Source organism: Zingiber officinale, chromosome 7A (assembly GCF_018446385.1).
Source record: "Zingiber officinale cultivar Zhangliang chromosome 7A, Zo_v1.1, whole genome shotgun sequence".
NCBI classification, from domain to species: Eukaryota; Viridiplantae; Streptophyta; class Magnoliopsida; order Zingiberales; family Zingiberaceae; genus Zingiber; species Zingiber officinale.
Window position 1 is genome coordinate 93,978,685 of NC_055998.1, and position 17,575 is coordinate 93,996,259.

The 17,575-nt window shown below is 40.3% G+C and overlaps 1 non-coding gene across 1 annotated transcript; it reads right to left on the bottom strand.

The window, feature by feature from the left end:
- Positions 1-13,095: 13,095 nt before the first annotated feature.
- On the bottom strand, positions 13,096-13,201 carry LOC122003268. The gene has a single exon (XR_006117912.1). It is a non-coding gene; the product is annotated as a small nucleolar RNA R71 (small nucleolar RNA).
- Positions 13,202-17,575: the final 4,374 nt, after the last annotated feature.

Sequence of the window (17,575 nt, forward strand, 5' to 3'; positions counted from 1 at the left end):
TAATGTTCTCAAACCTTAATTTGACAATCTAAATAGCATGTTGTGAGCTTATGAAATTTATATAACTTAGTGTAATTTTGGCATGGTTTGCTATTACACTTAGGTATATCATATTCACTCTGAAACAACAACAATGTATTATTGGAACTCTCCTTACTTACTGAAAGATAGGAAATAGCGATAGAATAGGGTATCTAGATAATTGAAAGGTGGTTTAGTCACTAACGCTTGAAAAGAGAGAGAAGGGAAGAAGAGAGTGAGATTGAAAAAAAGGAGAGGGAATAGATAGTAGAGAAGGTGGATGGTGAATGATAGATGCTAGAATTTTGGTTTCGTTACGATGCAAGTTAATGTCCCTATGCATTGTTCATCTAGCTAACTCCATGCTTACACTCGTGTAGCGATTCTAACTAAAACCTAGCACAACCCCTGCGTAGGTTGCATACAAGAGTTTACCCAAGTTCTAACGCTATTAAGTAAAGGGATAACCTAGGAAGTCTAGTTGAGAGAGAACCTCTGTCACTAGGACCCCCCAGTCATACAATCCTAGAGTTAACCGATTTACTTCCTAACGGTAGATTAATGCAATTAAGTAGAAGAGGTAACCTAGGAAGTCTCATTAAGAGGGGATCCTTGTCACTAGGACCCCCTAGTCAGACGCTCCTAGATAACACAAATCACTTCCTAATATTAATTTGGGAGAGCTCTCTAAACTCTAATTTATCTCCCTAGTAAAGAATCGATCCCTGTTTCAAGGAAATATCGTAGAAAGTAAGAGATACCTTCTGCCACAATGCCTCATGGTCTTATAATCCAAGTCCCTTCCTCTACATGGTGATCAAAACCCTACATCTACATGAATTGACCTCATACACATTTCAATGAACACATATAAAGCATAACACACATAGAATATGACATAAACACTTCATAAAATAAGAAAATGTCTAAGTACATAGCTCATACATCCATAATCACATCATAATTACTTCATACATCCTACATCTAGAGAATCTACTCCATTGCAAGGGAGATACAACCAAGAGATGATAAATATAGAATCTACAACTCAAAATGTGGAGATAGACAGAAGAGAATGAATATCCTTGAAGCGTGCATCCTTGGAGGCATTCCCTTGCTCCGGAGGTGGATAGATCAACGAAGATGAGACTTCTAGGGTTCCCCTAAGGGGGAGAACCCTTCTCCAAGGAATGGGGGCGAGCCCCAAGCCAAAGATTCCTCAAAAAGGGGAGAACAACCCTTTAAATAGGGTAGGGAGTGGGCCTGACATGGCCCGTGCCACAGCCGTGTGGAATCGACACGGCCAGTTTCTTCTTGGCCTTAGATCAGGTGACACGACCATGTGGCTTAACACGGTCGTGTCTTTCTTGGTCTCAAGATGGGTTACATAGTCGTGTGGGGTCACACGACCATATGCTTCTTCTCCTCTGATAGGCCACACGACCGTGTGGATTCACACGGCCGTGATCTGCTTCTGCTATGGAAAGTCCACACGACCGTATGGATTCACACGACTGTGGTCTTCTTCTCTTCTGGAGTGTGGCATAGCCATGTGAATTCACATGGCCGAAACTTGATTTTCCATGGGCAAAAGACCACACGGCCATGTGGTTTCACATGGCTTGAGCTTAATCTTCTCTATGTTTGCTCCAATGTATATTTTTGTTCTATTTTCACTCCAAACGATGTCCTATCAAGCAAAACAAGTAAAGAGTAGATCTTTGAACAAAATATAATGGAAGCACAATATTATAATGAAATATGGTACAATAAACATATATTATGCTCATGAAATATAAGTAGATATGTGTTAAAGTATGCATAAAAGTTTATATAATATGCGCACATCAAGTTGCTAAGTAAAAGAATCATACTCAAAAAGAATTAATGAATGTTCTTCTATTGAGTTCTAGATTATAGAGTTCATGTGGGGGGAAGCTGTGTTAACAGCTAATTATCTTTTAATTAAGGAGCCCCTAAAGAAAATAGATAAGGGCCCTTATGAGTTATGGATTGGAAGATAATCATCCTACAAATATTTACAAATATGAGGATGTTTTATCAAAGTTTTGGTGTCTGATCCTAAAAGGATTAAAATAAAATAAAAAATTATTAATTTCATATTTATTGGATATGCACATAACAACAGTGTGTATCGATTTTTTATGTATGAGTTATAAATACAGGATATGCATAAGAACTCGATAATAAAATCGAGAAATATCTCGTTCTTCAAATATGTATTTCCGTATAAGAACTGAGAGGAAGCTAGTTGATCAAAATGGGCATATGAAACACAAGAAGAAGAAGATGATGAACCAGTTAATTTTGACCTCAGACGTAGTAAAAGAGTTAGGGTGGAAAAATCCTACGGAATGGATTTATCACTTTCATATTGGAAAGTGAGCCCTAAAGTTACTTAGAAGCAATAATCTCTTCTGATACACCTCACTGGAAAGAGACAATTGTATTTGAGATATATTCATTCTTGCAAAATCACACTTGGAAAGTTATGGATCTTCCTCAGGAAAGTAAACCATTAGGTTGCAAGTGGATTTTCAAGAAGAAAATGAAATTAGATGACACAATTGATAAGTGTAAGGCTAGATTAGTAATTAAAGGTTATTAACAATGAGAAGGTCTTTATTACTTTGATATGTATTTTTCGGTGTCAAGAATAACTTCCATTAAAGTATTGCTGGCTATCGCCGCTTTATGGAATATGGAAATATATTAGATGGATGTGAAGATAGTCTTTTAAAATGGGAATTTAAAAATAAATATACATGGAGCTGTTGGGACCAAATATGGAGCTAGAGGGGGGGGGGGGGGGGGAATAGCTCGGCGCGATCTTCGTGCTCGTCGTTGCTTGTTTCTTCAAAGATATACAGCGGAAAATACAAAGAAACAAAACACAACAACGCTAACTCGAGGATTTACTTGGTATCCACCTTACAAAAGGTGACTAGTCCAAGGATCCACACATTCACGCACCCTCCACTAATAAAACACTTCTTTACGGTAACTACTGAAGGCGGAGAAGCCCTACAAGTTCACACTACAAGAAGAAAGGGAAAGGGAACAAAATGCAAGCAAAAGCTTACAGGTTTGCATAAGAAAAACCCTAACCCTAGCATTCTTCTTTTGTTGTAGATCCACCTCTTGACTTGGAAATGCCTCCAAGAACCTTCAAAATCTGGCGGTGAAAACTCAGTGGAGAAGCTCTGAAGTTGCTGTGATGAACTGAAATGAAGTCGTGAGCGTTCTTCCGATGGAATCGCACGCCACCAGCTATAAACGACGCCAACGGTCGAATCCAAATCGATTGCTCCCAATCAATTGGGGAGGCTTTGGATCGATCGGCCGATCGATCCAGAGCGCCTTTGTGCTCTCAAGAAAACGCCTGGATCGATCGGCTAATCGATCCAGCCCTTATCACGCGAAAACAGAACCTCCCAATCGATCGCCCGATCGATTGGAGGCTTCCAATCGATCGGCTGATCGATTGGAATGCTTTCTGTTCGCGCGACACTTCTCCCCAATCGATCCACTGATCGATTGGGAGGAGGTGAGTCACGGGGACTCACCCAATCGATCACCCGATCGATTGGGCACGAGCCAATCGATCGGCTGATCGATCCAGTTCCTTGATTTTGGCCAAAATCAAGTCCAAAGCCCCCTTAACCAACATCCGGTCACCTATGACCTGTTGGCTCATCATCCTTAGCATCCGGTCACCCTTGACCTGCTAGGACTAGCTCACCAAGTGTCAGGTCAATCCCTTTGACCCACTTGGACTTTTCTTCATGCCAAGTATCCAATCAAACCTGTTGACCTACTTGGACTTTCCTTCTCGTGCCAAGTATCCGGTCAATCCCTTTGACCTACTTGGTCTTTCCAACACCAGATGTCCGATCAGCCTTGATCCATCTGGATTTCCTCATGCCTGGCTTCACTCACCAGGTCTTTCCATTGCCTAGCTTCACTCACTAGGACTTCCCATCTGCCTGGTTTCACTCACCAGGACTTTCTATACTGCCTAGCTTCACTCACTAGGTCTTTCACATGGCTTCACCTCACCAGGACTTTCCATACTACCTAGCTTCACTCACTAGTTCTTTCACCAGGATTTTCCATACTGCCTAGCTTCACTCACTAGGTCTTTCACCTGGCTTCACTCACCAGGATTTTCCTTCTGCCTAGCTTCACTTACTAGGACTTCCAAATTGCCTGACTTCACTCACCAAAGCTTTCACTTCTACCTAGATTCACTCACTAGGATTTTCCATACTACCTAGCTTCACTCACTAGGACTTTCCAGTCAAGTATCTAGTCAACCTTGACCTACTTGACTCTTCTACAACCCAGTCTGATCCAACCCTGATCAGAGTGGCATTATACCAACAATCTCCCTAGATGAACAATTGCACCTGCAATATTCATCTATTGTCTTCAATGTATTGTCAAATATTGAAACCCAAACATCAAGACTCAAACTCAAGCCAACTCAAGTTTAGTCAACTAGGTCAGGCTTGACCTAGGGAATATTGCACCAATAATCTCCCCCGACCTAGGGAACATTGCACCAATAATCTCCCCCTTTTTGATGTTTGACAATACCACCTTTAAGTTAGGCTAATCCCATAGCCTCAACTCCTTCATGCCACTAGGTAATGAAGACGTAAGTTAAACCCTACATTCTCCCCCTACAAGGACAAACTCCCTCTTAGATAATGAAGGCCTAACTTAAATTCTTTCATTCTCCCCCTATTGGCACACATCAAAAAAAAAAAAAAACAAACTCTCCCCCTGAAGAGTTACCCAATGTTGTTCACAACTTCACTCGTTGCTCACAACCCGATAACGAAGGTCTCATACCCTTCATTATCATTAAATGCTCATCCTTGAGCAGACACCACTTGAATAATGAAGATATCCACTCTCCATTATATTCAAATACCTAACCTTGAGCATTTTCACAAAAAAAAGAGGTTAACAACCTTCCATGGTGTATGAAAAATAATTTTCATGTCCTTAAAGAGTAACTGCCCCTAAAGACATGGTCATGACTTCTGTCATTGCACCAACAATGACTTGGAATCCCTAAACCTTTATGAAATCCAAATTTAGAAGTTTTGAGATTTATAAATTCAATAATGAAACCAAATCTCAACCTAAACTTCGACCTAGTCTTCCTTAACCAATCCATCCTTGTTTTCATCATGAAAACTCCCCTTAGATGTATAAAAATATGTTTTGAGGGGTAAGGAATGGTTACATAGACTAAAACATGGTCCAAAATGCTGAAATCAGGCTTTCCCAGCTAAAATTAGCATTCCTAATCGATTGGAGTTGGGTTCCAATCGATCGAACCCTGCTGAATCGATCCACTGATCGATTCAGACTGCTTGGATCGATTGGCTGATCGATCCAGCGAGCTTCTGCTCGCGGGAAAGTTCCTCTCAATCGATCGCCCGATTGATTGAGGCACTCCAATCGATCGGGTGATCGATTGGAGCTCTGAAAACCTGAAGGTTCATTTCAGTGAATTTCAGAAACTTCCCAAAAATTCTACAAAATTCTAAAAATCATGAAAATTCATGTAGACACTACTTAGGGTATACTTTATCAAGGAAAAATAGTTTTCTAAGAAAATACTTCATATTTTCAACGATTGACACAAACTTGAAAACTTGCAAAAAGTTTGGTGTTTTCTTCCAAGTTTGTACTCAACTATTCAATGATGATTACTATCAAAAGATAACCTTCACCAAGGTTTTCCAAAAGTATTTTAAAATGATTTTCAAAACCAATATCCAACCATGTTCCTTGGGCTCAATGCACATGACTTATACATTAGCTTTTCCAATGACTGGAAAACACATAACTATGTGTTTTGATGAACTTAAAATTCAAAAGAATGCACTAAATCAACATCTTGAGTTTTGTTCATCATCCTAATATCTCACTTGTATCTAACGTGTACTAAAACACATACAAGTCACCTTATAGTTCTTGTGAGATGTAAAGTTTGGTTTTGCCCTAATCTAGGGATCATGCATATCTACCTAGGCATTTTGAGGTTATGAACATCCACCAAGGATGTTACTTGTTAATGAATACCATTTGTCCTTAGATTTGCAAGGAATTAAAACAATGCATGATATGTTTTGGCATACATCAAGAAGACATAATTTTTCAAAAGAAAATTTCCTATGACTATATGATGTATGTATGACATGACATGATATTTTTATATTTTTCATAATAAGGAATGAATACAAAAATAAATATGATGTCATGATATATAAAAGGCAAACAATCATGGCAAGTTTTAGCATAAATAAGATATACCTAGATTACCTATCTAAGTATCCTAAAGCTTTAGCTAAATTAAAATTAAACCTAGATTACCCCTATTTCATCAAGAAAATGCCAAAACTCAACTTGACATTTCTTTAATCTCTTGATTTATTTATTTATACCAATTTAAAATTAAGCACATTTCTCAAATTTTGGCACAATTTGCTCTTTCAAGAAAATAATCACTTTAAATTAAGGCCCGGATTGCCTTTAATCCCTTAAGAACATACCAAGATCCCAACTTGGTAGTTCTTGACACTTGATTTCTTGTGCCAATTGACATCATCTCAAATTTCCCACGTTATGGTACATTTTACTCTTTGAAAGAGTAAACCATTAATTCTTCTTCATTTTCAAAGGTTAATAAAAACCTTGAAAATGCTCTCCGAGTGTCAACTTCATCAAAGTTGGGTTAACTACCCTTCTAAGTTGAGTTGACACTCTCTAACCCATTTAAGGGGTAGAGATGATGCTCTTAGGAACCCAAAACCTATTGGTGCTCCTTGGATGCTCTAGATACTTACTAGGGATAACTTCCCTAGATACCTTCCTAGTAACCTTGTTAGGCTTCTTAGAAGCCTTGGTCACATTTTCTAAGTCAACTCTAGGAATAGCCTCCCTTGTGACCTTCTTAGTGACTTTCTTTGACTTCTTAAAAGTCTTAGTCACATTTGTTGTTGCATAGATACTTCTAGGGAAAATTTTCCTTGTATCCTTGACTTGACCTTTAGACCTAGACTCGGTTCCATAGCTATATGGAACCCTATGGTAAGAGATTACATCTTCTTAGCCTTAGGTTTGTATTCCAAATTCCTATGGCCATTGGATAACTTTGATACTCCTAGACCTAGATTTTTACCCTTAGACCCTTGTGAACCATTTGTGATTTTTCTAAGGGTCTTCTCTAATTTATCAAGTCTTGACCTCAAGACTTGATTTTCCTTCCATAATTCCTCAACCTTAGATTTTTCACTAAAATCTTGATTTTTCTTTTTCCTAGGCATATACTTAACACCCTTAGAATTATTGCCTAGTTGATTATCTACTTTTCTAGCCTTAGGTTGAGTTTTAGCATGAAGAGCCATATGATTTTCATTAATCCTATCATGCTTTTTATTTTTATGGTAAATAGCATTAAAATGATAGAAATTGGAACTAACATGCTTTTTACCATTATTCAAGGGGATAGGCTCAATAAACAATATCTTTCGTTTTACCTTGGAAGCTCCCCCTTGAGTTGTGCTTCCTTTTTGAGCCTTGACCACCTTATTTCCCTTGGGACATTGACTACGATAGTGTCCCTTTTGATTGCAAGAGAAACACACAATGTGCTCCTTGCTCTTCTTGGTTCCGGGAGCGGTCTCTTTGGGCTTCTCCTTGCCTTTAGATGTAACTTGACCCTTTTTCTTGGCCAATTTAGGGCACTTGCTCTTATAATGCCCATGTTCCCTACACTCAAAACATATAATGTGATTTTTATTCTTAATTAAAACATTTATACCTTCACGTGTAGGGATGACATCTTCTTGTTTGGATCCGGAGGTAGAGGCTTCCTCTTGATCCAAAAATGATTTCCCTCCCATTGATTTGACTTGACTTGTGGAGGTGAAAGCTTCTTCATCCTCTTCTTCTCTTGACCCAGATGTGGAGACTTCTCCTTCTTCTTGATTCGGTGTCATCGAAAGTTGCTCCCCCTCAATCCTAGAGGTGGAGGCTTCTTCATCTTCTTCTTCATCCTCTTGTACATGAAACAAGGAATATGCTCCTTCCTTGCTCTTTTGGTTGCACTCCTTTGAGGATGAAGCTTCTAAGATTTCTTCTTGTGAAGTTGAGTATCTCTTAACCTCAGAGTCTTCCTCCTCTTGGTCTTGCTCCAATGAGTCGCCCTCTTTGGATTTTTCTTGGATTGATACAGTGGAGGGGATCTCATGAATTGTTGCCAATTTGCTCCAAAGCTCCTTGGCATCCTTGAATTCTCCGACTTGAGCCAAAATATTGCTTGGCAATAAATTAACCAATAGCTTGGTCACTTTGTCATTTGTCTCGCTCCTTTGAATTTGCTCTTGGCTCCACTTGCTCCTCTTGAGAGTTTTGCCCTTTGAATTGGTTGGAGCTTCAAAACCTTCCATGAGAGCAAACCATTGCTCTATCTCCATCATAAGAAAATTCTCGATTCTCGATTTCCAAGAATTGAAGCTTGAGGATACATATGGTGGAGGCACCCTCGTGTCGAATCCAAGTCCATCTTGGAATTCCATTTGAAGTTGAGCCTTTTGATGAAGTCTTTGACTTGTAGAATTGCTTCAACTTCTTCACCCTCTATCTTGTTGACCCTTCTGGCGATGATTCCGATGAAGAGCGACCTTGCTCTGATACCACTTGTTGGGACCAAATATGGATCTAGAGGGGGGGGTGTGAATAGCTCGGTGCGATCTTCGTGCTCGTTGTTGCTTGTTTCTTCAAAGATATGCAGCGAAAAATATAAAGAAACAAAACACAACAACGATAACTCGAGAATTTACTTGGTATCCACCTCACAAGAGGTGACTAGTCCAAGGATCCACACACTCACGCACCCTCCACTAATAAAAATACTCCTTACGGTAACTACCGAAGGCGGAGAAGCCCTACAAGTTTACACTACAAGAAGAAAGGGAAAGGGAACAAAATACAAGCAAAAGCTTACAGGTTTGCACAAGAAAAACCCTAACCCTAGCTTTCTTCTTTTACTGTAGATCCGCCTCTTGACTTAGAAATGCATCCAAGAACCTTCAAGATCTGGTGGTGAAAACTCAGTGGAGAAGCTCTGAAGTTGCTGTGATGATCTGAAATGAAGTCGTGAGCATTCTTCCGATGGAATCGCTTGCCACCAGCTATAAATGACGCCAACGGTCGAATCCCAATCGATTGGATTGCTCCCAATCGATTGGGGAGGCTTTGGATCGATCGGCCGATCGATCCAGAGCACCTCTGTGCTCTCAGGAAAATGCCTAGATCGATCGACTGATCGATCCAGCCCTTATCTCGTGAAAATAGAACCTCCTAATCGATCGCCCGATCGATTGGAGGCTCCCAATCGATCGGCTGATCGATTGGGATGCTTTCTGTTCGCACGACACTTCTCCTCAATCAATCCACTGATCGATTGGGAGGAGGTGAGTCACGGGGACTCACCCAATCGATCGCCCGATCGATTGGGCACGAGCCAATTGATCGGCTGATCGATCCAGCTCCTTGATTTTGCCTAAAATCAAGTCCAAAGCCTCCTAAACCAACATCCGGTCACCTATGACCTGTTGGTACATCATCCCTAGCATCCGGTCACTCTTGACCTGCTAGGACTAGATCACCAAGTGTCAGGTCAATCCCTTTGACCCACTTGGACTTTTCTTCATGCCAAATATCCAGTCAAACCTGTTGACCTACTTGGACTTTCCTCCTCGTGCCAAGTATCCGGTCAATCCCTTTGACCTACTTGATCTTTCAAACACCAGATGTCCGATCATCCTTGATCCATCTGGATTTCCTCATGCCTAGTGTGAGATCTCGAAAAATTTAATTAATAGGGTTATTTGGAAAATAGCCTTATAGAATTTTTTCGGAATTTTTAGGAATTTTTTAGGAATTTTTCGGAGCTCATATGGAGGGTTTTGAGGGGATCAATTTTGGGTTCGGATAAAGCCTATTTAGGATACCCGTTTAAGTGAGGAAATGTGTTAATATATAAATTCCTTTTCTTTTATTTCCACCTAACCAAACACCGATCCCGACCATTCCTTCTCCTCTTCCCCGACCTTCTTCCCTACTCTCCTCTCTGCCTCTCTCTCACGGACGACGCGACGCCGAGGGCAGAGGAGCTCGTCACCGGAGCTCGACGGAAACCAGCGAAGTTACCAGAGCTTGACGGCGCCGAGGAAGACCAAACTGTATTCGGCCGAGAGATCTCTGTTTCGGGAGTTTCTTGCACCGATCGTTGATGGCAAGTGGCAGCAGCGATCGTCGGTGTTGCCTGAGGAGGAAGCCGCGAGCGTGCGTCGATGGCAGAGGTCTCCGATCAAGAAGGGGAAACCTAGCCCTAGTCTTGACCCTTCCTCTTCATCACCGGCTTGGATTTACCGAGCCGTGCCACCTGATCGCCGGCGTGAAAGGGGCAGTTAGGGCTCCGAAGGTAAGCGACTAAATCCTTCCCTTGATTTGTCCTCCGACTTGTGCCCTAGCACAGTCGCTGATTCCTTCTTGTCTCTTTCTAGTTGTTGCCGATCTTGGAGGTTAGGGCTCTATTTCGGGTTTTATCTTCCTTGTTGGATTCGTGATCGTCTTTGATGTGCGTAGATTATATACTCTTTTATGCATGTTTTTACGCACATTTACATACTTTGAGCATGCTTGATCTATGCATTTTTATACTTCCAGCTTCCCTTTTAGCATATTTACTCTTTTGGTTCAGAGATCTGCTTTTTGTGCATTTTCTGTACACAGAAGTTGAAATTGGTGAAGATTATGCGTCGTCGGGCAAGCTTGGAAGTAATTGAAGGGAGAGAGCATCAGGCCGTGTACCACACATGGCCATGTAGTCTTAACAGGAAGGAAAGAGGACATGGCCGTGTGAACCTCACACGGCCGTGTCTTGATTTGAAGAAATCAGAGCAGATGCCTTACATGGCCGTGTGGATTTACACGGCCGTGTGAGGTTTCCAGAGGCCACGCAGGTGGTGGCCGTGTGCATCACATGGCCGTGGGAAGTTTCCAGAGACCAAGCAGGTGGTGGCCGTGTGCACCACATGGCCGTGTAGCATTTCCAGAGAGCAGAAGGGTCTTGGCCGTGTGCACCACACGGCCGTGCAGCTTTGGCAGAGAAGGAACTGGACATGGCCGTGTGAATCTCACACGGCCGTGTCGTGGGGCCGTGTGGCGCCCGATTTCCTCCTCTATTTAAACCTTCCTTCATGAATTGAAAGGGGATCTCTCCCCCTTTGGGAGAAGGCAAGATTTGGTGGTTTCCTCCCATTCTTGGGAGGATTTCTGGGCGATTCTAAGGGAGTTCTTGACGATTTCGACTCCGGAGCGAGGATTGGATCCGAAGACGAGGCTTCTTCGTAGATAAGTTTTCTCTTTCCCCCTTTTCTTGGTTTCTTGGATTGAGGATTTAAGAAATGCTTGTAATCTTTATTTCTTCGGGTATTCTTCCTCGATTCATGGAGTATATCTTGTATTCTAGGATTAAGGGAGTATTTGCATGATGGATTGATGTAATCTCTTATGGATTTGCCATTTTCTTGTTTCAATGACATTGTCTTGCTTGTATCAATTAGATCTTGAATGATTAATGGTGATTTGTGCTTAATTCTCATTCTTGATTGATTGTTTGGATTTCTTATGGACTTTGTAAAGATAAACTCTCACTCGATCATCCGAGGGATCCACATGACAGGTGCAAGCCCGTGTAAGGACGTTTGAGAGATAATCTTGAAGAGGAAATAGGAATATTCAAGAGAGTAGGATGGATTTTGTGATTAGTTTCTTGTATCTTGATAGATTAATAAGTTGTGGGCTTCTATGTTGATATCCGAGGAAGGCATAGTAGGTTCTGTGTAAGGCAACGTAGGTTCACGTCTAATTGATCATATTTAGATACATTTCTCAGTCCTTAGCCGGTTATCTATTGCAAGAGAGAACCGGTAACTTTCTGCAAGTGTTTGGCAATTGAGGGATAAGAATTGGTGAACCATTTACATTCAAGAAATCTTACAAAGAAACTGAAACTCCTAGAATCTCCCTTTATCATAACCCAAAACACTAAACTCTTGTTTGTTGATCTATAATATTAGATTTGTTTACCTTCACTTTGCATTTGAAACGATTGGATAGTTGCTTAGCTAATTCACATTGAGACATTTCTAGTGCTTATTCTAGTCCCTGTGGATACGATAATCTTTTATATTACTTGTGACATTTCCGTACACTTGCGGAGCGTAACAAGTTTTTGGCGCCGTTGCCGGGGACTGCGCTATAACATTAGGAATTATCAATTGAGTTAGACTAAACATAACATTTGTTTTCCTTTCATATTGCATAGTTGTAACTAATCATTAGATTTCTGTTTTTACTTTCTTGTATAACTTTTACTTCTTGTTAATTCTTTTTGTACAAATTCAATTCTGCATTTTTGATTCTTTTATTTTTCTTTTTCTGTTGAATTGTCATTTGCTATCTTGTTCTTGTGTATGCGAAGATCTAACTTTACAGGGGAATTCTTTCCTTTTGACCCTGAGATTGACAGAACTTTCCATGAAAGAAGAATTCTGCAAAGGCAAATTGAAGAACAGGAACATTTGAACATGGCGAATAGACCACTCAAGGATTATGCAGCACCTTATGCAAGAGGTTTTCGATCTAGTATTTCAAGACCTTCAGTGGAAGCTAATAACTTTGAGATCAAACCCGCAATTATATCTATGGTGCAGTAGAACCAATTTGGTGGAGGACCTCATGAAGACCCCAATCAATACTTAGAGGTCTTTTATGAAATATGTGGTACCATGAAAATGAATGGAGTTCCTTCAGATGCAGTTAGATTATTATTATTTGGGTTTTCTCTAAGAGATAGGGCAAAACAATGGCTGAATTCTTTGGCCCCTAATAGCATCACCACTTGGGAGCAGTGTGAGCAACAGTTTCTTGATAAATTCTATCCACCAAGCAAAACAGCTCATATGAGGAATTTAATTGCAAGCTTCAAGCAGACTGACTCAGAATCTCTTTTTGAAGTATGGGATAGATACAATAGTATGCTCAGACAATGCCCACATCATAGGTTGGAAAGATGGTTAGTGTTGCACACTTTTTATAATGGTATCAACTATCATACCAAAGTGTTCCTTGATTCAGCTGCTGGAGGGGCACTTATGAACAAAAGTTTAGATGAAGCTGAAGAAATTATTGACAGTGTAGCACAAAATCATCATCAATGGGCAAACGAAAGAAGTGGTGGCTATTCTTCTGTAAACCCAACAATTAAAGCATCAGGGAAGTTTGATGTAGATGCAGTCACTCTTTTGTCTGCAAAATTGGACGCTCTTACAAAGAAATTTGAGAATATGGGGACTAGTGCTAATATGGTCAATGCTATTAGTACATCTTGTGAAGTATGTGGGAGTTCAGAGCATTCAAATGACTCATGTCCTTTGGGAGCTATCACTGCACAAATCAATCAACTGGAACAATGTGATGCAATCATGAGTTACAATCAAAGGCAGAACAACCCATACTCAAATACTTATAACCCTGGATGGAAGAGCCATCCCAATTCTTCTTACAGAAATAATCAAGATCAAGGACCATCTATGGGGGCAAGACCAAATTTTCAAGCTGGGCAACAAAATTTTCAACATCTATCTTCTCAAGGCTTACCAAAGTCAAATATTGAAAAGATGCTTGAAGAAATTATCTCAAGTCAGAATAAAATGAAGCAAGATTTAGCAAAGCTCATTCAGAGAATGGATAATTCTGAAAAGTATCAAAGGATCCAGGATAGTCAAATTGCCCAACTAGCTTCCTCATCATCCAGAGCACCAGGACAACTTCCAGGAAAACCTGATGTGAATCCTATGGAGCATTGCAATAGAATTGAGCTTAGGAGCGGACGGACCTTGGGAGACTCCCAAGTGACTGCTTCAAAAGGGATACAAAAAGAAGAAGAGCTCTCTCCTCCTATACCAAATCAAATTCAAGCTAATGAGGAGAGTACCATTGAGGTTGAAGAGACTCTTCCACTGAACCATCAGAGCAAAGCTGTCCCTTTTCCTCAGAGACTTACAATGCTCAAGAAAGATGAAGAATTTGGCAAGTTTTTAGAAAAAGTTAAGGAAATTTGTGTAGAGGTACCTCTTATTGATGCTATTCTTCAAATGCCTAGATTTGCCAAATTCCTGAAGGATCTCATGTCAAACAAGAGAAGAAGAGGAGAGGTTGAGACCATTGCGCTTAGTGAGGAATGTAGTGTTATTTTTGAGAAGAACACTTCTCCAAAACTAAAGGACCCAGGGAGCTTTTATATTCCTTGCAACATAGGAAAAGAATTTTTTGAAAAAGCTTTTTGTGATTTGGGGGCAAGTGTTAGCCTCATTCCCTATTCAATTTGTAATAAATTAGGTCTCAAAAATATTAAACTTACTACTATGGCACTTCAACTTGCCGATCATTCCTGCAGGTACCCTTTGGGTATTATAGAAGATGTGCCAGTAGAGGTGGATGGGAATGTTATTCCCACAGATTTTGTCGTGTTGGACATGGAAGAGGACCCTAGGATTCCTATCATATTAGGAAGACCTTTCCTTGCTACAGCTGGAGCTATAATTGATGTCAAAAATCATAAGCTTTCTTTGGTAATTGGTAAGGAAAGGTTGGAATATGATTTATCTAATATCTCTAACCATGTCTCGTCTCTTTTAAATGCTTGTAGCAGGACAAGCATTTATAAACTTGAGGAATGGAATTTCCATCCTCATGGAAGGCCACCAAACGAAGGAGACAATGTGGTGGAAGATGTTGGGAGAAGATCTCCCAACAAAAATGAAAAGTATATCTGTCCTCCAAGGGCGAGGAAAAGAAGTGAATGATCAAGTTTGGTCGAGCTAAAGACCTTAAACAAGCGCTTCTTGGGAGGCAACCCAAGGGTTCTTTTAGTTAGTTTTGATTTGTATCTTAATTTCTTTTAGTTTGATGCATTCTTTTGATTTTGTTTTCAGGTTAGGTGCAAAACAGAGCTCGGCCGTGTGCTATACACGGCCAAGCAAAAGTTGCAGAGAAGGGAAGTGCTTGGGCCGTGTCATCCAGACACGGCCGTGTAGGATTTCCCGAGGAGAAAAGGGTCTAGGCCGTATCTCAAACACGACCGTGTAAAGAATCCCGAGGAGAAAGATGGAGAGGCCGTGTCCCAGACATGGCCGTGCGAGGAAACCAGTGAAAGAAGAGGGGGAGGCCGTGTGTCCCAGACACAGCCCGTGTCTGGAATCCAGAGAAGGAAGAGGGGGAGGCCGTGTGGATCTGACGACCCGTGTAGGGGAGCTATTAAAGTCTTCTTTCTACCTCACACGGCCAGATCTTGGCCGTGTTCCGCACACCCCCAACTCTCCAAAACATCTCTTTCTCTCCTAATCTCTTAAAAACTCCTCTCTAACCTCTCAAGATCTCTTAGATCTGGATTCTCTTCCTCTCTAAGACTTGGACTTTTCATTCTCCTAACCTAAGATCTTTGCTCTTTGAAGTTTTGTTCTTTGAGTTTCATTCTTCCAACCCTAGATAATTCTTCCCCTATCTAAACTCATCAAGATGTCCAACATTTTGAAGAAACTTCGCAAAGGAGGTGGTGGATCCAGTGGAGACAAAGAGAAGGAGCCATCAAGGGACAAAGGAAAACAACCAGTAAGGGGCAAAGGCAAAAGGACTTCACGCAACGAAGGTAATGACAATGAATTCAATATTGTGTTTAGAAATGATGATCAAGTAACTAGATTTGCAATTCTTGTCAATAGAAAGATAGTGTGTACTAGATATATGGACCCAACCGTTCTTGATATGCTTGGAATTAGGGAAGATGTAGATTTGATGATTGGGTTTTTGGATTGAAGTGATATTATGTACACACATTTGCCTACATATCCTCGTCTTGTTTTGGAATTTTTAAGTTCATTAGATGTCCATTTTAATAATGAAGATGATTATTTTGGAAAAATCTCATTTAGACTAATAAATCAAGAATTTCTATGGGTATTTAGTGACTTTAATTCTTGTTTTGGATTAACCACTGGTAGCCCTCGTAGGTTTGATCCAAGGTTTAATTGGAATCATTTTTGGAATGCAATAACTAGATTAGATCAACCTTATGAGCCTTCAAGAGCTAAGGCTTCCAATATGCAAAACCCCATCTTTAGGTATCTACATAGAGTCATGAGTAAAACTATTTTTGGTAGGGGAGAGAGTGATGGGGTGGTTAAAAAGATAGAGCTTTATGCTTTATGGGCTATGCTTTATAAGGTTGAATTTGATTCTGGTTTTCATTTTGTTCAAACCTTATTAAGATCTGCTAGGGCATCATCGGGATCAATTGTTTTTGGTGGTTTGATTACCCGAATAGCTTATAATTTAAATCTTGATGTTGATGGGTTGGAAATAATTCATGGTAATGACATGATTGACATTGATGCATGTCTTGCTATGAAAATGATCGTTCGGGATGAGAATGGTTTCACGTTTCCTAGGAGGAGTGGTTCTCCTTTACCCCTTCCTTTTCCTGAATGAACTACTATTCATAACCCGGCTAATTGGGTAATTTCTGAGTTAGATTTTGAGGATAACCCTTCTATACCTGGAGACACTGAGCCACATCATGAGCCCTCGTCATTTGGACACCCGCAGCCTTCTAGTTTTATGGAGCCTGCTAGACATTCTTTTGCATATGGCACGGGATCTTCTAGGTTTGATTTTTCAGATTTTCGTATGTCTCTAGAATCACTTCATGAGAAGCAAGATGCCCAACGAAAAATGTTGGAGGGGCGCTTCTCTTTATCTGATGATCAGTTTAGGGAGGTACAAAATCATTTTCAGTTTACGAGGAATTTTCAAGGTCAAGTGGCTGAGTTTGTGCAGGATTATGATACTGATCAGGCTAGGATGAGAGATTTTATGCAGAGTATGATGCTTACTAGCCAACAAGTAGATGCTTTATATGAGTATCATAGATCCTTGGGTGAGATTCCAGGTTTTCCTAGTTTTCCTATTGGCCAACCACGTCGTAGACCCCCTTTTCCTCGTCCACCTCCACCTCCTCCACCATATTGATTTCATCGGGATGATGAAAAGTTTAAGTCTGGGGGGGGTGTCATGTACTGTTTAGTTTGGTTTTCAGTTTTTAGTTTTTGTTAGTCTTTCATGTTGGTTCTTATTTTCATTGCTTGTTGCTTTATTTTGCTTGTTTTTGAAATGTACTGTTTAGTTTGGTTTTCAGTTTTTAGTTTTTGTTAGTCTTTCATGTTGGTTCTTATTTTCATTGCTTGATGCTTTATTTTGCTTGTTTTTGAAATAATCATGGCAAAAAATTTTTTGAGAACATCAAATCTTCACTTATATGCTTTCTTGGATTCAAGTGAAATGTTAGCACGATTATTGTCTTGATTCATGATGTTCGAATGAT